Source organism: Cupressus sempervirens, chromosome 3 (assembly GCF_028749045.1).
Source record: "Cupressus sempervirens isolate cs-2001-9-10 chromosome 3, ASM2874904v1, whole genome shotgun sequence".
In the NCBI taxonomy this organism is placed as follows: domain Eukaryota; kingdom Viridiplantae; phylum Streptophyta; class Pinopsida; order Cupressales; family Cupressaceae; genus Cupressus; species Cupressus sempervirens.
This window is the reverse complement of record NC_143120.1, coordinates 962,547,577-962,570,015: the sequence shown is the minus strand read 5'-3', so window position 1 is coordinate 962,570,015 and position 22,439 is coordinate 962,547,577. Positions and strand designations below refer to the sequence as shown.

Below are 22,439 nucleotides of genomic sequence, written 5' to 3'. Positions count from 1 at the left end.
ATGGGTAATAAGGTTTCTATTTAGTCTATGTGTCTACCTTATAACACGCTGGTCAAATTAATTTTCCTTTGCTATGTTTGAGGGTTTATGCCTTAACATTTGATTTCCATTTTCTTGATTTAATATTGTTAGGATAAAATAATCATTTGGATTTGTGATTCACTAATAATAACATTGAATTACTATTAATGTAATTTGTCTTTGACATACTTTAATCATTTATTATCTAAATTTAATAAATCCAAATCAAATAGTTAATTGGTTTATGCATAAGAGAGATAATTATTAGAGAATTAGGGAAATAATTATTATTTAATATATGACAATACAGTTGTTGTCTATTGCCTATTATTTGGGTTCATGATAGATCTACCTTTCCTCAAATTGCTTGCCCAGGGCAAGCAATTTTCTTATTTTCATGTAATATTGTGTAACTTAAAATCAATGGCTTCAAAAAAATTAATCTTATGATGTCTCTCCGTCATATTTTCTCTTGTTGTCATCATGTCTTGCTCTTTTATTCAATTTCTCATCCATCTCTTTATTGAGTATTGGTTTTATGTTGGGAGTTCATTCTCTCTTGCCACATCTATGTTCAGGACTCCATTTCTCCTTGCATTTGTAGCACCATTTCCTCTCCACTGATTCTGCTTGTTGACAAGTGTGCCCTCACCCCTAAGGTTCTTGGCATTTGAAATATAAGTTCTTTCTTTTAAGCTCTTCCCTTTTTGAGTACAATTTTTGGTGCAATTCTTCCTTTTTGTGGAGATTATCTCTTTTGTAGGATATTTCTTCTCTGAAATGTCTTAGTATGGCTATCATTGTTTGATGAAGATTCTAAACTCAATGTTGCCTCAAACGCATCCTCAAGACTTCTAGGTTTTAGAGCACTAACCAACCCTTTAAGGGGTTCCCTTAATCCATCCACAAACAGATAAGCGAGTCTATCCTCATCCATTTTTGTTACTCATACTGATATTCTATCAAACTCATTAATGTAACTTTTAACTGTCCCATATTGCTTAATATGTGTTAGTCTTTTGAAATCTTCTTGGGGGTGTTTTCAATTGAATCTTTTCATAAATTTTTGTGTGAATTCCTTATATGAAGTAATATTGTCATGACCCCGGGTGTTCTTTCCATAGTACCACCATTCTCGTGCTATGCTTGCTAGATGGAGAATGGAAAATTGGAGTGCATCTTCTTGAGTCATGGGGTTGAAATTTAGGTAAGTGTTTAATGTTTATAGCCAATCATATGTCATAATTTTTTCTGATCCATCAAAGTTTAGAACATCTACTTGTTTTGATTTATGCCTAAGATTCCTATTCACATGTGTCCTTGGTGGTTCTTTTATCTTATCTTCAAAAAATTCCCTAAATGATACCACTGCTCTAATGTGAGGTTCTAGTATGGCATATGCTCTTGCTATATCCTTAGTTTGTTTTATGGGTTGTTCTACCCCTTCTTCTTCTCTTAATAATTCTCCCCTAGGCAAAAAGGTGGGTTGTGGTATCTTAGCTCTAGAGGAAACATTATTATTTTGAGTGATTTGATCTAGTGCCTTTCATACAGATAGATTAGTCTTTCAAATTGTTACTAATAGAGTTTCCCATATTTTGTAGAGCTTGGATAAGTGCTTGATTTTATATTTCCATTTGATTAATCAATGTTTGGTTATTTTGTTCCATGTAAGATCTCATTTCATTTGATACATCATTCATAGTAATTATTTTTGTCTTTCCTTCTTGATTTTCCATAACCCTTTATTCACAAGATGATAGGATTATGCTCTAATACCACTTGTGATATCGATAATCAAAGTCTGACAATTATTAAAGCTAAGTGTATATATATATATATATATATAATAACACTTATAAAGATTGATATGGTTTAATACCAATTTCTTATATCCTTCTTATACCATCCCAGGAGAGTGTGGATTTACTTGTCATAGGGCACTTGATACTAGAATTCCTCTAGTTTTACTCTACCTCTCCCCACACAACACCATCTATCGACTCCCCGTAGTATAATGAAGCAACATAGAATTAGATAAATCATTTTGATCACTATATATATATATATATATATATATATATATATATATATATATATATATATATATATATATATATATATATATATATATATATATAACATTATAATTAAATACATTAAATCATACCATATTATATAATCACTTTGCTCAACTGAATTTATACAAAATATGTTACCAACCCAATTTACTCATTATTTATAAATAGCATGAGTATTGTCCCATTTGTCACATAATCTATATGCCCGACTATATGGATACTTAACATTGGCCAATAGGTCACAAGGTCTTACCTTATCCACACCTTGATATTCTAGTCAAACCCGTTGATTGATTCCATGTGGAGCAACTTCCAATCAAAACTCTAGATCCTTCTGGATAGAACCAACAGTGAATGATCTAGATTTGTTGCTTACCTTATCAGTTTGGCATTACATCCAATAATCTATTTGTTGTTAGACATATCAGACACTTATACGAGTTGAATCCTTTTAAATAAACTTCTTTTCGATGGTGATATATAATATAAGGTAATCTTATTTGATGTTGATAAAGGATTTAATTTTGAATATATATCTTAATAATTGTCCTCCCTCATCTGTGATGGTATCAACTTCTATTAATCTGAAACCATTGCCAACTTGTGCCTAAGTCTCCTGATGCCCCAATTAATGCTAAGAGATTTTGATTTTTTCTTGTTTGATTTCTTATTCGATAAAATCCAATCGTAATCCTTCCTTGGGTATCTACCTTACTCGGTCAAATCACAATCATCGATGGCCATATAAACCTAATCATAATCTTCTTCGACACTGATGAAGGATATTAATTATGAATATGTCTTAATGATTGTCTTCCCTTTTCATCTCCTGATGTGACATTATTGTACCCTATAAATAGGGTGCCGTGGAAATGAAAGGCATGTCTGTTCAAAGCATTGTGTCTTCTCACCCGCCAACATGGGAAATAAGGTGTCTATTCAGTCTATGTGTCTATACACGTTGGTCAAATTAATTTTCCTTTGCTCTTTTTGAGGGTTTATGCCTTAGCATTTGATTTCCATTTCCTTGATTTAATATTGTTAGGATAAAATAATCATTTGGATTTATGATTCACTAATAATAACATTAAATTACTATTAATGTAATTTGTCTTTGATATACTTTAATCATTTATTAGCTAAATTTAGTAAATCCAAATCAAATAGTTATTTGGTTTATGCACAAGAGAGACAATTATTAGAGAATCAGGGAAGTAATTATTATTTAATATATGACAATACAATTGTTGTTTATTGCCTATTATTTGGGTTCATGATCAAACCCTTCACTCCATTCATTGTCATTCTATTCCTTCATTTGTCATTAAGTTGGATATGATGAAGGCTTATGATAGGTTGAATTGGTCTTTTCTATTAAAGGTCTTATCAAAATTTGACTTTTCAAAGAAATGGTGTAAATGGATTAAGGCTTGTATTTTTGGTGCCCATTTTTCTATTTTAATCAATGGCTCTAATACTGGTTTCTTCCCTACAACTCAAGGTGTTAGGAAAGGTGACCCCTTATCCCCTTTTCTCTTTATCATCATGGCTGAGGCCTTGAGTGGTGCCATTAATGCATCACATTATGTTGGATTATGGTTGGTGTTCCCATTCTAGATACCTCTATTTTGGTCACACATTCCTTGTTTTCTGATGATACACTCCTTTTTGGCAAGGCATCTCTTCTTGAAGCCAAGCAACTTAGAAAGGTTCTTGACATCTATTGTTCAACATCTGGTCAAAAAATCAATTCCCAAAATTCTAAAATATATATTTTCCATACTAACCCTAATATAGCTAAAATGGTTATTGATACCCTTGGTTTCTCTCTCAATGAATTCCCTTCTCCTTATTTGGGAGTTCCTTTCTTTATTGGGTCAAATAAAGCTACATATTGGCAGTCGGTTGTTAGTCATATTAAATCTAGGGTTTTGGCCTAGAAGGCTAGTTGGCTTTCTCTTTTTTGTAGAATTTTGTTAATCAAAAATATTTTATCAGCCATCCCTAATTAATTTTTTTTAGTTCTGCAAGCTCTGAAGTCTATTCTTAGCCAAATTGATAAACTAATTTGAGAATTCCTTTGGATAGCCAACATGTTTGGTGAAAAGAAAATACCACTTGTTTCATTATTAGAATTTTCTTCCTCCCTATCTACTGGTGGAGTTGGTTTGAATAATTTGTCTTCTCGTAACCTAGCTTTTGGTGGTAAGTTGATTTGGAAATTATTTTCTCAACCTAATACTAAGTGGTGTCATTCGATGTAAGAAAAGTATCTTGATAATTTGAGTCTTGTCTACTCTTGATCCTTCGAAAGGCTCTTCCATTTGGAATTTTATGATTAAATCTAGACATATTATTACCTCTTATGTGTCTTGGGAAGTTTATAATAGCGAGTCAGTCAATTTTTGGTTTGACTCATGGAATGGCTTACCTCCTCTAAACACTCTTCAACCTTTTTTAGATATTTGTGAAGTGTCATATTTATATTGGGGAACAATTTTTGTTAATTATGTATCTGTGGTTTGCATTCATTACAGATAGGTCCTATGGATGGATTTTTCCCTTCTTCCCATTGATCCCCAGGCTACCTTTTATGCTAATCAATTTCTCTCTAAACAATCCATTTTCCTTTCTAGATCTTCTGATCACCTTTTTTAGACTCTATTCCCAAATGGTAACTACTCTATTAAGCTAGGATATGAGATGGCTCAAGCTTGCCAAAATAAAAAGATTAAGTAGAGGGCTTTTTATTTTTGTTGGCATAAGTTAGTTCTTCCCAAGGCCGGTTGTTTCACCTGGCTTGTGTTGAGGAAACATGTTCTTACAAGTGAAAGGTTGTCTAGACTCAACATTTTAATGCATTCCAATGTGTGTTGTGAAATTAGGCTCAAGGAATGATTGATCATCTCTTTCTCAACTACCCCTTTTCCCAAGATTGCTGGCTTTTTATTTTGGGGAAGTTGGATTTCCCTATGCCTCTTCGTTCATTTGTTTAGGATCTTTTTCAAGCTTGGCCAAATTTGTTTCCCAAATCCATGTTTTCTTGCATTTGGATTTGCTCTCCTTCTTTGGTCTTATGGGCTATCTAGCGAGAAAGGAATAGCGAATTTTTAGTAATTGTCCCTCTTCTCTTGATGTTGTTCTTAATAAGCTTCATCATTCCATTGTTGAGGTTACTAATGCTCATACATATAAGTTTGAGCAGGATCGAGGCTTTTCCTTTGGGATAATATTATATCTAAGAATTGGAAGGGTTTGGTGTTTCCTTCCCTTCCTTTTACCCTCTACCTTGAGGATAGATTGCAAACTAGAGCCTCTATTAAATGGTCTCCTCCTCAAGCTAGTTTTATCAAACTTATTTTTGATGGTTCTTCTAAGGGCAATTCGCGTAAGTCTGGGATTGGTTTTTCTCTTTGTGATTGTCATGAATCTATTATTTATTTTGAAGCTCGCCCTGTTCCTCCCAGAATAAACAACTTGGCTGAAGCTTATGCTCTATTACATGGTCTCTCTGCGACTAAGAAATTATGTATTAACCACCTTCATATTGAAGGTGATTCCTCAATGATTATTAATGCATGTATGCTCTCTTGTAAGACACATCTATTATATTTTATCTTAGATTGGTCCCTTCTTGATTCTTTTGCGAACTATTTTCTAACCCGCACTTTTAGAGAAGGTAATTGCTTAGCAGATCTACTTTCTAATTTTGGTGTAGATGACTTCCACCTTGTTTATCCTTCTAATTTTGTTTCCTTAGCTTCCCACATAGCTATATTTAATTTGATTCATGCTGAGTCTACTTAATATGTTACACCCTTTTTTCATGAATCTGAATGTCCTATGAGATCTTTGCTTCATAATTTCATATGATTCTCTTTTATTTCTCTTATGGAAGCACTTTATTCTTTTGTACTAACATTTGATGATACATTTATTACTTGATATGGTGGTGGTTATCATCTTATGTTTTATTCATTTTGCATGTGTGGTTCTTTATTTATGTTGATCCTTTAAATGAGTTTGCAGGTCACTACGACAATTTAGTTGGATTTCGCACAAGTGTTACTTATTAACACTTTATTATTTTTTGTCCTCTCCTCATTTTGGTGTACTATAGGGCAATATTCTTCAATCATGTTTATTGCTAGGAATTTTTTTTGTCTCCTCCTCTTTATTTATATACTAGATTCACCTATTTTCTTTTGCTTATATGTGCATTGTTGCTTCCGCCTCAGTCTTTCATATGGCTCTTAATAGACATGCTCATGAGTTTAGGCCTTTTCATCTTTGTGTTTAGCTTTCCTCCCCAGCTCTTGAAGTTCTTGTTTAGGGTAATATTTATAATGTTCTATTGTCTTCTATTTTCATTCTTCATTGTCCAAAATGTGCTAGGTTTATTCATGGGATGATTGGTGAATCAATTATATCTCCCTATTTTGTTAGAATTATATTTTTGTCCCAAATTGTCTCTATTTTTTGTTCTAACCTTTTGGACCTATCTCTTTCTTGATCCTTATTGGTTTCCATTGGGAATTAGGTCATTTTCCCACATTTTCTTCATGACAATGCCTTACTTTTGGCAATTTAGAAATATAATCTCTAGCAGGGTGATGCTTATATTGATGATTTATTCTTGTGACAATTTTTTCTTAAATTGGATAAATATGTTATAGCTCTAGTTGTGACCAAAGATTGTATTGCCACCTCCTCCATCCTACCTCTACATCATTTTCTTATTAGGACTCCCTTTGATGTGGCTATCAAGGGTAAGGCATTTGCAATAATGTATGCTATCCTGGGTCTGGTGTCACACTCTCAGGATTTTGTCTCAAGCTTGGGGCTGGTCCTGATGATGGTAATTCACCTTGGTTTATGTGCACGTGTCTCCTCTTGATTTTACTTCAATTTCTCCTTTAGCTAATTCTTCCTCCTCTTGTGTTGAGTCATTGCATCCTTTTGGCTTGGATGATCCCTTACAGCCCCATGTTGACAGAGTATGGAGGTCTTTGTTTTTATCTCCTCCATCTTAGGGTGATTTTGGGGATCATGATTGATGAAAGTAATGGGTGGGTAAACTAATAGGATATCTTAATATCTCTTCTTAGGGCCTACTCAATACTAGGGTAGTGGTGATTGGTCTTTTCTGCGCACCAAATTCACCTTCACAATCCTATCCCTATCTTTCAAGTAGCCTCAAGCCTTCAAAAAGGCAACCAAACTTCCCCACACCTCAGTCCTTGCACCCTCCAGGATCTAAGAATCTAAGACACCTCTACACATTCTTCTCCATCCTTTCACCAAGTTTCATATCCCTCTGAAAGGTTTTGGGCTTCTTCCTAAGCCAAATCCACAAGTTGCACTAAGAGGCCTAATAGGGGCTCTTTCCTAGTAGTCTTGCTCCATCAAATAGCACAAAACTCCAAGAACTTCCCAAAAAATCTCCAAACAAATTTTAAAATCCTTCATAACATCAAATGACCTAGCTAATTGTAGAAGATGAGTTCTGGGTTGCCTCTTTTGACCCCTGAACCTTCGAGCCCTAGTTGATAGGTTTTTAGGCTTACAAACATTATTTGGGTTTCTAAGCTCCCAAACCTAAAACTTACATAAAATTTTCTTCTACCATAACCATTGACATCTTCCTACCTTGATACTCATCAAATATCAAACCTCCATGACCTATTCCCTATCCTTTACAATGAAATCTTTGACTGTCATCATGTCAAGTAGTCCAACTTCTTAACCTCAAATGTTGACAGAATAGCCCAAATAGGTGGGTGGCAATAAAATACAAACCAGGAATGTTTTCTCCATCCTAGCACCCTTCTACACATCAAAGAATAGGTTTTTTCACCATGGGGATTAGGAGGCAGGAACCATTTTCATTCAAACCCTAACTATAGGATAGGGTAAATAACAAGTCCAAATAAAATCCAAAACAAAATAACTCTATTCTACACAACCAACCCAAGCTATTACATTCACCAATGAGTTAAAACACAACTTTCTAAAATCTTAACAAAAACTTACTATCACTTTGCAAGTAGATTTTAGAAAGATATCGACTAACTGTACTTGATTTCCCACCAAAATTACTTGTTATTGCATTCCAATTTCGTACAACACTTTCTCAACTCCTTCATAGGTTCAAAATATTCAATATATAGGTCAAACAACTTGACCTTACAAATTCCTTCCTTCAAGTTTGACCCAAACATCAAAATGAATGTTGGCCTTCCATTTTGCAAGAAAAATTGCAAAAAAAAAGTTGCATGACAACTTTTATTGCAATTTTGCAATTTTTTACAACTTTTACATATACTTCAAACAAAAACTCCACATGCCTACTAAACTTTACCAAAACATGCAAGAAAATCAGGGAACATGAAATGGAAGATTTTTGGTCAACTCATAGTGTTGACCAACCATTGACCATCCTTTGGCTTGTCTATAAGTCTTATTACAACATGTAAAAACTCGCCTAGATGTATTCTAGGGATGCTTGAGATTGCCTAAAATGTCTTCTGTCCTCTTGGACACTTATTGACACCCTATTCTATCCACTCTGGTGTTTGACCACCTTATTTAGGACCTAGGGTCCCTACACCAGTGATCCATGATGATCTATGTGTTATATTACATTTTTTTGGCTCGACTAATGTTTCTTTGTAGTTTTTTGAAATTATCTTCATTTGGTGCGATTTTCATACTGGGTGGCCTACTCAAGTTTGTTGTGTACATATTTTTGCTCCTTTCATATCAATCTGATGCTTCTTTTCAGTTCTTTACTTGTGATATACTATCCTTGTTGGAGTTGCTCTTTTTGTTTGGACTCACACATGTTCATTTGCACATCATGGTCCACTTTTTCGATGTAATTGGTTATTGGGATGCATATACTATAATTGGGCTATTACATGGGTTTTGATTTTGTCGGTATTGTTGCCTTTGTTAATGGCATATAGTTCATTGGCCGATTTGTTTTGCCATTTTGTATTGGGTTTCTTATGTAAAATGTAATTGGCATTTCATTGGCCTGGGGTTTTGGGTAGCTTAGGGATTTCTTAGATGATATAATATTCTTTTTGTATTTTGATGGGTTATGAACGAAGTTTTCTTTCTTGGTTCTTTCTTCGGGAACCCTTTGAACCAGTTGATTATTAATATAAATATAAAGTTTTTCCAAAAAAATAAAATAAAAAATCTTCTCCCATGGAGTTCGACAAAGATTGGCACTATGATCCATTTTTCCACATCTGTAACATTGTATAGATTGCCGCTCTCTTTGTTGATAATCCCTATGCTGGTGTTGTGGCTGAGAATATTGTCTATCACCTTGATAATTTTTACTCTCCCTGTCTTTAGACTGTCTTCTTCAAACCCAACATTACAATGTGCTATAACATGATGTGCAGATTCAAGAGGGTTACCTCTATCTGGTGGCTTCTCCTTCTTGTCACAAATCTTCTTCCATGGAGTTCGACAAGGATTGGAACTATGACCCATTTTTCCACATCTATAACATTGTATAGTTTGCCTCTCTTTTTGTTGATAATCTTTATGCTAGTGTTGTGGCTAAGAATATTGTCTATCACCTTGATAATTTTTACTCCCCTTGCCTCTACTCTGTCGTCTTCCATGACCTTTGTTGCTACTATCATGTCTAGAAGACTCAACTTTGGATGTTTGCCCCTGTTGTTGTTGTGCAAGACACAATGTCTCAGCATGTGAAAGTGATTCTTTCTTCCCAAATGTTTTTTCTCTCTCTACAATCTTCTCCACAAGTTTGTCAAATGTTATATCTTTCATCTTTTCACTAGCTTGAGAGCTTTAATAAAACCAAAGAGTTGTAGATCTACTTTTACAACCGTGGCTTCAGTATCATGAAATAAAGCCTTAATTCTAGAGGCTAACTTCATCAATTCATTATCTTTCATTTCTAAATTGAAAAACTTCATTAATAATTGAATGATTTTAAGTTTTGAATGAGAATCATATAGATCTTTGAGTTTCTTTAATGTTGCAAATGCACTCTTACAAGTGATTATATGTCTACTTACCTCTTCAATAATGGAGGCAACAATGAGAGCATAAGCCTTTTTGTCTTCACTTTTCCAGATGACAAGTTCCTTTTCGTTTGTAGGCTACTCTGGCTCTTCATTTTTATCTTTTCTTTCACAAACATCGTCCCACAAATCATTAAAAATAAGAGTATTTTTAACTTTCCGAAACCATTCATGGTAATTCTCTTTTCCATAAAAAACTATTCCAACAATTGAAATTAAAGAATGCATTGGAATCATTATTCAATCTAAATTCTTTTCTCCAACAACTTGGCTCTGATATCACTGTAATAGGCCAAAAGAATATGAAATGAAATGCACACACATCGACATATTTATTATTAAAATAAGTGAATATATACAACCTAAAAATTGTTCAGACAGTTGAGTAAAACTATATAAATAGTTACATAATTAATCTGCCAGAAAACTACTTCCTAGATAATAAATAAGTTAAAGATGATCCCGAAAGATTAGTTAGCAATAACTTGTCAAAATGATCTAATAAATCTTTATAATATCATACTTCATAATTATTGCTATGACCACATTTTATGCCTACTTAGATCATTGGAAGACAGTGCAATGTTTTTTGATATAAATATTCATGAGAGTAAAATATTTTCTTTCTTCTTCCTTGCAAATGTTGAGCCTTGGCAACTAAAGTGGATGTGATTTTCTTAACTAGCCTAGTTATGCCATGTAAATTTAAACAAAATTATCTATGGGAATTTTTTAAAGTTAATTGTCTATGGGAGAAACAAAACTCAAATAGACTGTCATGTCCCCTTTTCAAATAATTAAAAATAATAATCTTTTCTAAGGCAGGCAGGCCCAAAAAAGTGAAGTTTCAGAAAAATGGGATAATCTTTGGAAGCTAATGGACTAATAAATGAAAATTATTATTAAAATATGTTTTATTAACCCCTCTTGGACGTGAGTTAGGGTTATGCCCTCTTTTAAGGAGTTTGGAGGCATTTTGGGCTGATGCCAGAACTTGATTTTTGCGCATTGCTTTGTTGTTCTTTAGAGGCTACCAAACCTGTGAAGAAGGAGACCCAAGAATGAGAGTTTGCAGGTTTCCAGGAAGGCTAAGGATGAAATTTTGAAGCCATTCCATGTGCATGCTCATGCAGAGTTTGCCTTTGTGCTGAATAGTGCAGATTTGTGAGTTTTCGGGTGTATTTTTTGGTAAGAGTTTGGTGTTTCCGGTTGAGTATTTCATATTAGTTTGGCTTGCTGCTGTATATTAGACTTTTAAATGTTTAAATAGAGTTGAATATATGCATTTGGATATGATTATACTTCTGTGATAGATTATTAAGTTTTTGTGGTGATTTCGGGCTATTTTGTGCTATTTTCGGGAGCCCAATGAGCATTGTTTTTGTCCTCTGTTTGGGAGCTATTGTGTGCATGTTATACAGATCTGGAAATGTCATTTTATAAGCTGTTATGCTGCTCAAATTTTTGTAAAAATGTCCACTTTCAGATTTATTAATAATAGGTGAAGCTGTGAAGCTTTTGGCACTATTTCTGGCATACCCGATTTTGGGTTTATTGAAAAATGAGTGGATTTTTGAAATATTGGTTGTTTGATTTTAAAGATTTGATTTGAGGCTTGAAATATCATATAAAATCAGAGAAAGGGACATTTCATAGACATTGCAAACAATATTGTAAATCCTAAATTTGCATTTAAAGCGTAATTAGATGTGGGAACTTTGCATTCAAGCATGAATTTTTGTGGCTGAATTAGCTAAAACACAAACAACACAAACAAAACTGTATTGATTTTGTAAACTTTACATTCAAAGGCACAAATTTTCTTGAATGACAACCAATGCCAAACAAAACTTAAACAGCTCTGCCATTTTTAGAGAACTTAGCTGCCGTGCAGCCCTGGTTAAACAAGTTTGACATAGTACCTATTACACACCAAAATATAATTGCTAATTTATATACCAACAAATCTGCATCCTTCACCTCCGATAAGATTTGAACTTTGACCTCACAAAGTCAGAATCACAGAATTATCGAGCAACCAAATCTAAAACGTCGTTTCTTCGTATTCATGGATTGAGTTAAAGGTAATGAGCGAAGGCAATGGCGGCATCGCTTCCATTCACAGCTTCTTATTTCCCAAATCGGCTTCATATTCCAAAAATTTCAGCCTCATTTCGATCCACATGCATTTCTCCTACCAAATTCTTCAACGTGAAATTGAGTATCCGATGTTCACCATGTCGTAGGTTCGATTCCTCGATTCAGGGAAAACCCCAAAAAATCTTTTGTTCGAATGAAAACAAGAAGAATTTAATACCCGTTCCTGATCGATTACTCGCAGCAGTTGGCTACTTTCTGCCCTTCTTCGACGGAGTACAATACGGCCGTTTTTTCTTGAGAGATTTCCCTTCTGCACAGCTGCTTCTCCAACCCCTTTCCCCAGCCATTAGGGTTTACAAAAGCTACCCATATGCAAGTATTCTCGTGCTTTTTATACTCTATTTTTATGTTGTGCCAAACCCTAACATAAGGCGTTATGTTAGGTTTAATGTCATGCAAGCAGTTGCCTTGGACGTTCTGCTTACTGGGGCTGATATTGTGGATCATGCTTTTGGGCCTCAGAACGATGGTGGCTTCAGCTTGTTGACGAGTTTTGAAAGTAGTGTTTTCCTTTTCCTTCTAACTTGCCTTGTTTACGGTTCGACCTCTTGCCTTATGGGTCAGGTTGCTAGATTGCCTCTCGTTGCCGATGCAGCAGAGACACAGGTATTTTGAAAATTTATCATAAGAAATAATTTTTTTGAATCGTTAATTTTGAAAATTCAATGCTTGTATTATGCTCGGTGAATTTGCATAGCGTGAGAACGATGGAGGTTTTGAAATGGTTTCTGGTTCCGTGGAAAATGAAGAACATTATTCATAGCCCCTTTGAAACTTCTGTTAATTTATGAAACGGTAATTAAATGTTTTTCCAATGTGTAAAATAATGATTTTTGGTGTCTTGACGGAAATTCAATCTAATGGGTAGAGGATAAGTTGGGTTCTTCCGCAAAAATATTTTTCTCTATTTCACTTAAGTGAATTATAACTGGGCATCAATTTTGTACAATGCTGTATCGATGATTGAGAGCTAATTGATTTGGATAGCTTTTGCCATTCGTTTTTAACTTTCCTCTCATGGGGAACATTTTTTTCATTAGGGTAAAATGTACATTTGTACTTTTAGTTTTGCTAGTTAGGTGCATGTTCTACTGGGGCCTGCTCTGTTCATATGATATGCATGATGTGCAAGGTATTTGTAGATCCTAAAGCTCTGATTGACAAAGGCTAGAACTCTGAATCTAAGTGATGCCATTCTATCATCTAGTTACCAGAACACTCAATTGAGTTCACGGATGACTTGCCTGCTCCATGCTCATACCCATATCGTATCTTGCGGGGACTTTATTGGAAGGTTATAGATGTGCATCTTTATTCATACAGTATTCAAATCAAAATATCCATCCCCAATCCCATAAACTTATGCTCCAAACAATGGCATTAATGGAGCCCTTCCAGCAGGAGCTGCCAAACTTTTCAGATTTTTCTGCTGTTTGCTGTGGTGGCATGCAGATGCCCATGATGACAGTGCTGGAAGGCATACTTGAAGTTGAAATAATGATAGGCAAGCATATTTGTTTGAAGGCTGGTTTCGAAAAAAGGTGCTCATAGCCAAACACTCTGAGGGGCATTTTGAAAAGCCAGGAGGATCCTTGTCTTTGTTAACATTCTACATTAACCTTTTAAGAGGATGGCTGTTGTCCTGGAGGGTTTATTTGAGATTCGTCCGCTCTCATGCTCACAGATCTAGTTTATGACAGATCTTGGTCTTTTGGATAGCATACTTGGTACTGACATCAGTATGGCCAGGTTGTCTGGATGTTGACAAGGAAGAGTCTGCTGGAAGTGTTGGACAAGAAAGTATCAATCTGCACAAAGTCATGATGGCAGGAAGATTACGAAAAATGAGTGGCTGCAAGATTGCATCACTGGAAAGGGCAAACTGGATAATTTGATGTGATTAAGATCATACTAGTAAAAATAGAGGAATTGCATTTTATTGGAGGGGGACTTTTGTGGATCGAGCAGAAGAGTTAGGGCTTTGGATATCCTTCAATGGTGAAAATAAGTAAAATCAGAAAGATGTCGGCAAAAATTAATTTGATCCCACATTCTGCTGCAGGAAGAGGTGGTAATATGCATACCAATAGAGATAGCCCGGTTCTTTTCTTCGAGTTTTATTTGTGAGACAGGAACTTTTGAGATGACAGTTAGCCTCATGACTCAGACCAGTGCCATTGAATTAAACAATAGAATGACACTCTAATGAAAAGGCTGGAGTCTGCATAAAACAAGTCAGGGAAAGTGCTGTGTAAGCACTTTTCTCCTTTACAAAACTAGGGTAACCTAAGACAATGGCCCCAATTGGATAACAAATAGATCACTGTTTGATGATGTCTAGATGACCCACATTGGATGGCTATCACAAATGCATGAGCTCAAATAGGAAGTTCAAACAGGCTAGAAAAACATTTGCATGGAACCCAAATACACATGTAAAATATATTTATGAAATAAATACACGAAAGGTCAAATAGTATTGTGATATTGCTATCATGATTTAACTGTGTGATTTTTGAGTCAAACTCATTGACCCATATTTCATGAGTAGTAATTCAACATGAATCCATCTCTCATGAGAATAAATGTAACACTTAGCACTCATTGGATCTAGGTGATGCTCATAGGGGTGAAGCACTGGGACTTCGTTGGAGGTCACCCATCCCAGTACTACTCCACCCTGAGTGCACTTAACTACAGAGTTTCCTCCATGGTTAAACCCAAAGCTTGTAACCCCATTTGCAAAACCTTCACCCAGTGTTGTGCCTAATGAATCATTCATTAGAAAGCCCCTTAAGCTCATCAATTGATATGTAGGAGATAATTTCCACAACAAGTCAAATTGTGATATTGCTATCAGGATTTAACTATGTGATTTTTGAGTCAAACTCATTGACCCATATTTCATGAGTAGTGATTTTATGTGAATCCATCTCTCATGAGAATAAATGGAACACTTAGCACTCATTGGATCTAGGTGATGGTCACAGGGGTGAAGCATTACCCCTCACCCCTGCTTCACCCCTGATGGTCCTGTTGCTTCACCGCAATGAGCATCACCTAGATCCAATGGGTGTGTAATGGACACCCTTGGATGTCCCAAAAACTAAGCCAAATTGCTGAAAGGAATTATGTCAAACAGTTTGCATTCAACTTCTTAAAACCCCATATAACTCCGGAAATCAAACGTTTATTTGTTTGTTGTGTTTCGTGCATGGAATTGGTATCATACAACATAAACAAGAAAGAAACTACAATAATATGCAAAGTGGAAATGAACTGCTGCTAATAAAATGTTATTTTCAAAATTCATAAAACCAAATACATGGCAGATTTATCAACTCACTAATTACTTCAGCAATATTGTCATAATACTCCAGCCCATGCTTACGAACTTGCTGCTACAATACTTTGTCCTCCAATCAGTCCACTACCTTCATAATACCATTCCCTCCAAGCCGCATAAGCGTCGGACAAGTAGTGAAGAAGATATGAGCAAAATATCAAATCTGCCTGTAGCTGGAAATGCAACTAAACTGCCTGATAATGACGCCAATAAGAAAGAATTCCAAAGGCCAAACCTCAAGGGAATGACGTCTAGAATGTTACAAGAGAGGATAGACGTCCTCAAATGCCAAGAACAGAGCTGCAACTCACACACCAATTTCTTCTCATATTCAACCTGCCTAATGAAGCCACAGATGCTTCCTTTTATTCTATTCTCACGGGTCCGCTCAACTCATATGGGCAATGTGGGATAAAAGATGTGTAATATAAAACATATATTAAAATACCCCTTATGTCTCCCTTGGGTACACATTACCATAAAATAAATATTAAAGTAACACTTTAATATTTTACAATTAAATTAGACGTTACTTTAATAAAACTTCAGGCATTAAAATGTATCAGCAATCGAACTCCGAATAATGCGAGTGATAGCTCATCGGAAAGCTCTCACCGAGGAGTATCGAATCCAATCACCAAAATTGACCTGCACTGTGTCCTGCCGACTTACTAAAAATAGTAAGTATGCCTGAAACTGAGTAAATCAACTTCGTTTTGGCCCAAACTGGAAATGACTAGGCCAAAACACTCCAAGATCCCATTAAACCCTTCGTTAGCCCTCGGGACCATGTAGAACAAGGCTAACGCACACACACTTGGTCAACTGCTAAAATGGGGACATTACAGTCCGCCCCCCTTGAAATTGCTTGTCCTCAAGCAATCTCAGTCCAGCCTGCTGAATAACCTGCTCACTCTCCCATGTAGAATCTTCCTCCGGCAGGTCTTTCCATCTGACCAAATACTCCTTCACTATCCTGCTTCTAAGCTTCCTCTCTCTGGTATCCAGAATAGCCTCAGGTACTAACACAAGCTTCCCCTCCTCATCCAAAGGGGGTAAATCTGCAGAAGGCACTACACTCTGACCAATGGCTTTCTTAAGCCTAGACACATGAAACACATTGTGCACTCGATTGCCTTCTGGAAGCTCAAGCTCATAGGCGACTTTGCCCACTTTGCGAATCACCCTGTATGGACCATAAAATCTAGGTTTCAACTTTTCAGCTCCGCTCTTCTTGAGCGATGACTGTCTATATGGTTGTAGCCTCAAGTAAACCATATGCCCTACCTCGAAGCTGCGCTCTATTCGGTGCTGATCAGCATACAATTTTTGTTGATTCTGGGCCTGTTGTATATTCTCTTTGAGCACTTTCAGGATGTCCTGACTATCCTGCAATAAGTTTTTGGCTTTGGGCACTCTACTGTCCCCCAAAATTAAATCCATGAAGCTAGGTGCTTCATAACCATAGAGTGCCATGAAAGGAGTCATCTTGATGGACATATGATAAGTGGTGTTATAACAATACTCTCCCATATGCAACCATCTGATCCAAGCCTTTTGTTGTGTAGTTACATAGTTCCTCAAATATCCTTCCGCCCATTTATTCACAATCTCTGTTTGCCCATCTGTTTGCGGATGATAACTAGTGCTAGGTGTAAGATCTGTACCACACAACCTAAACAACTCTTGCCAAAAAACACTCATAAACTTACTATCTCGGTCGCTGACAATGAATCTGGGCAACCCATGTAACCTGAATATCTCTTTAAAGAAAAGCTCTGCCACCTGTGCTGCTGTGTAAGTGGACGGAATAGCAATGAAGTGAGCAAACTTCGTCAAGCCGTCCACCACCACATAGATGCAATCCCTTCCCTGTACTCGTGGTAAACCAGTGATGAAGTCCATCGAAATACTTTCCCATTTCCTATCAGGAATGGGCAAGGGCTGTAATAAACCTGCAGGAAATGTGTGTTCTCCCTTATTCTGTTGACAAACCACACACTCCCTGACATACCTCTGAACATCATCCTTGAGCCCTTTCCATGAAAACCGCTCTCGGATGTGCTTGTAGGTCTTGAAGACCCCCGGATGTCCAGCTGTGGGTGCATCATGAAATGCCTTCAGTATCGCCTCTCTCAAATGTGATGATGGAATCAAATAAACCCTGTCCTGAACTCTGATCAATCCATCTATCACCTCATAGCGATCATCCTGTATGGTACCTGAAATCAATCCAGAAGCCCAAGCATCTCCGACATACTCTGCTATAATCCGATCTCTCCAATCTCTTGAAATCTCTGCCAGAGCACATAAGTGAGGTCTCCGAGATAAGGCATCAGCCACCACATTTTTCTTACCTTTGACAAACTCTATGTCAAAGTCATAAGCCTGCAATTTAGTCACCCATTTTTGTTGCCAGTCATTAAGATCACGCTGGCTCATGAAGTATTTAATACTGTTGTGATCAGTCTTGATCACAAAACGTCCACCTACCAAATATGATCGAAATTTGGCCAATGCATGCATTATGGCCAACATCTCCCGGTCATAGACAGAATAACTTTTCTCAACTCCTCGGAGCTTCCTACTCTCGAATGCAATGGGATGCTTCTCCTGCATCAATACTGCTCCAATCCCATCACCAGATGCATCACAATGAAGCTCAAAAGGCTTCGTGAAATCCGGTAGAGCTAGAACTGGACATGAAGACATTACCTGCTTGAAATGCTCAAAACACCTCTGTGCTGCCCCTGTCCACACGAAGGCTCCTTTCCTGGTAAGATCTGTCAAGGGTGTAGCAATCTATGAGAATCCCTTAACAAACCTCCTATAAAAACCACATAAACCAAAGAATCCCTTAAGCTGTGTAAGGTTTGTGGGAGTAGGCCATTCTACAATAGCTCTAATCTTTTCGGGATCAACCCGAACGCCATCTGCACTAATGATATGCCCCAGGTAAAGGAGCTCAGTCATGCCAAACTCACATTTAGATTCCTTGGCATACAATGACTCTCTCTCCAGAATAGATAACACCTCCTCTAGATGATGTAAGTGCTCCTCCCAGGTCTTACTGAAGACCAAGATGTCATCAAAGAAGATCAAGACAAATCTCCTCAGCTGCTTCCTGAATACCTGGTTCATACAACTTTGAAATGTAGCAGGTGCATTGGTTAGACCAAATGGCATAACCATGAACTCAAAGTGGCCATAGTGACATCGGAAGGCTGTTTTCTCAATGTCCTTTGCTCTCATCTTGATCTGATGGTATCCGGATCGCAAATCAATTTTGGTGAAGAAGCATGCCCCATGCAACTCATCAATCAGCTCATCAATCCTAGGAATGGGATACCTGTTTTTAATTGTTTTCTTATTCAGTGCCCTGTAATCGATGCACATGCGCATCGTCCCATCCTTCTTCTTTACCAATACTACTGCTGAAGCAAAAGGGCTCTTACTGGGCCTGATATGCCCCATCTCCAACAAATCCTTAATCGCCTTCTCTATCTCATCCTTGTGTTTCTTAGGATGACGATAGGGAGTAATCATAACTGGTTTGGCTCCCTCCTCGAGCTCAATAACATGTTCCATCCCTTTGTCAGGAGGAACCCCATGAGGAATATCGCTAAATACTTTAGCGTGTCTATCGAGTATCTTCTGGACATCTAGTGGATGACTCTTTTCTTGTGGCTCTGGTGAAGTTGGCATAATGTGGCACTCTGCCGCCCACTCTATGTCATCATGACGGAAAAGTCTCTGCATTCTCCTCAAGGACACTATTCTGCAACCTCCATCTGAAAGCCCTCTAAGTACCACAGTTCTCCCCTCATGCTGGAATCTCATCTCCAATTTCGCTAGATTGAGTGTGAACTCAACTAGTGAAGCCATCCATGTCATGCCGAGGATGACATCATAATCTCCCATGTCCACAACATAGAACTCATCCTCCAACTCGTAGCCATCTCCAAACCTGATGCGAAGATTAGATATCTTCCGAGTGCATAATAACTTATCACCGTTAGCCACCATGACTCTAAACCCATCATGCTCCTCTGTCTATAACCCTCTCCTGGCTACCAACTGTGCATCTATGAAGTTATGTGTAGCCCCAGTGTCAATAAGAGATATCACTTTCTGCCCCTGGATAGTACCCCTGACCTTAAATGTGATTGCCTTTTGGGCCCCTGTCAAGCGTGCCAACGATCTATCATCCTTAGGAATGTTGCTCTCCTCTATAGTGTTACCCTCATCTGAATCGGAGTGCTGATCCTCCCCTTCTGACTCTGACTCTTCTGCTGAAAAATACTCCATTTGATTTGCCTTAGCCTTGAGAGAACATTTATGAGATAAGTCCCAAGGCTCTCTACAATGGAAGCACAACTTCTTCTTTCGAAGTTCATTCAAGTTTTCATTGTCTAGTCCTTTTGATCCTTCTTTGGGTTTGCTATACTCTTTCTGAAATGATTTTTTGTCTTTGTCCTTGCGGTAGGAAGAATCTGTTGAATGGTTTTTTCCTTTGTATACCGAAGGGGCTAAATCTCGTGCCTTTTTAGTTGCTTCAGCTAACGTGAGTGGATCATGTCCCTTCACCCAACCTCGTAATGGATCAACAAGACCATCACAAAATAACACCACCAATCTCCTAGGAGAGATATCAGTAACAAGTACAGACAAGCGCTGAAACTCGGCAATGTAAGCATCCACAGAACCTGACTGTTTTAACTGTGCTAGCTCCTTGAAATGTAACTCGGGATCCTTAGTGTCAAATCTCCCAATCAATGTTTCAGTGAATTCCTCATAGGATGTAATCTGATTATGCCCCAAAGTCACCATGCCATGATGCCACCATTCATGTGCAATGCCATCCAAGTGCATAGCCGCATACTTGATAGCCTCCTCCTCAGGCATAGGATTTAGCTGCAAGTATGTATCTACCTTCTGCACCCAAGCTCGTGCAGTCATCTTCCCTGAAGCATCATAATAAGGTAAAGAAAGTTTTCCAACTTTCTTCCTCAGCCCAAAGTTTTGATTCCTCCCTCCTGCTTTAGGCATGTGTCTCATCCTCAAGTCCATATAATCTCTAAGAGAAATATCCGCCTGAAACTCTGGTCCAATAGCCTCCCAGTCCCTCCTGAACTGATCCTGTAACTCGGTAATCTGCGGTTCGTTTACTGGATGAATCGGATCTCTGGGTGGAAAAGTGGGTAGAAGAGGTCTCGAGCTCGCAGTCCGTGCTGGGCGTGCAACGTGTCTAAAGTTATCAGCCTCATTCCCATTATTGCCGTGTCCATTATTACCATTAATGTTATTCTCAAGACCATTGTTGTTGCCTTGGCCTTCATGGTTATTGTTTCCCCCGTTGTTATTGTTTCCCTCGTTGTTATTGTTTTTGTTGTTGGCATCACCTGGATTAATATTGACACCCATCTGTCTAGCCATGAGCTGCAACATCATGTCCATTCGCCTATTCTGCTCCTGCTGCATACGCTGCCCCTGCTCTAATGTATCCAGTAACTGACGGAACAATAGCTCCTCCTGATCTGGACTAGCATTTCTGCCTCCGCCTAATCCTGTATTCCTGTCATCTCGATCACCCATATTATTGTCCTGATCACAGAATATCTCCTCTGTGTCTGTATGGTTGAATTCAATGTCCCCCTGCACGGATGTACTAGACTGTTTGCTTTGCAAGTCTGAAATCCTATTTTGTCTTGCTCTGGTATCGCGGAAATTATAAGACCCCTGTCGCATGCTCAAACATAAATGCTTAGCCTGTGTTTTTTACTTACTTTTTCCCTCTATCCGGCTGTTCCAAATTCCCTATAAGACCTCCACAGGATGGCAGGACTTATAGCTCTGATACCACTGTAATGGACACCCTTGGATGTCCCAAAAACTAAGCCAAATTGCTGAAAGGAATTATGTCAAACAGTTTGTATTCAACTTTTTAAAACCCCTTATAACTCCGGAAATCAAACGTTTATTTGTTTGTTGTGTTTCGTGCATGGAATTGGTATCATACAACATAAACAAGAAAGAAACTACAATAATATGCAAAGTGGAAATGAACTGCTGCTAATAAAATGTTATTTTCAAAATTCATAAAACCAAATACATGGCAGATTTATCAACTCACTAATTACTTCAGCAATATTGTCATAATACTCCAGCCCATGCTTACGAACTTGCTGCTACAATACTTTGTCCTCCAATCAGTCCACTACCTTCATAATACCATTCCCTCCAAGCCGCATAAGCATCGGACAAGTAGTGAAGAAGATATGAGCAAAATATCAAATCTGCCTGTAGCCGGAAATGCAACTAAATTGCCTGATAATGACGCCAATAAGAAAGAATTCCAAAGGCCAAACCCCAAGGGAATGACGTCTAGAATGTTACAAGAGAGGATAGACGTCCTCAAATGCCAAGAACAGAGCTGCAACTCACACACCAATTTCTTCTCATATTCAACCTGCCTAATGAAGCCACAGATGCTTCCTTTTATTCTATTCCCACGGGTTCGCTCAACTCATATGGGCAATGTGGGATAAAAGATGTGTAATATAAAACATATATTAAAATACCCCTTATGTCTCCCTTGGGTACACATTACCATAAAATAAATATTAAAGTAACACTTTAATATTTTACAATTAAATTAGACGTTACTTTAATAAAACTTCAGGCATTAAAATGTATTAGCAATCGAACTTCGAATAATGCGAGTGATAGCTCATCGGAAAGCTCTCACCGAGGAGTATCGAA

The 22,439-nt window shown here is 37.3% G+C and overlaps 1 pseudogene across 1 annotated transcript; it reads left to right on the top strand.

The window, feature by feature from the left end:
• Positions 1-12,118: 12,118 nt before the first annotated feature.
• Positions 12,119-13,146, top strand: LOC149569930 (protein TIC 20-v, chloroplastic pseudogene; annotated as a pseudogene). Its single transcript, XR_016362827.1, has one exon. The product of XR_016362827.1 is annotated as a protein TIC 20-v, chloroplastic pseudogene (transcript).
• Positions 13,147-22,439: the final 9,293 nt, after the last annotated feature.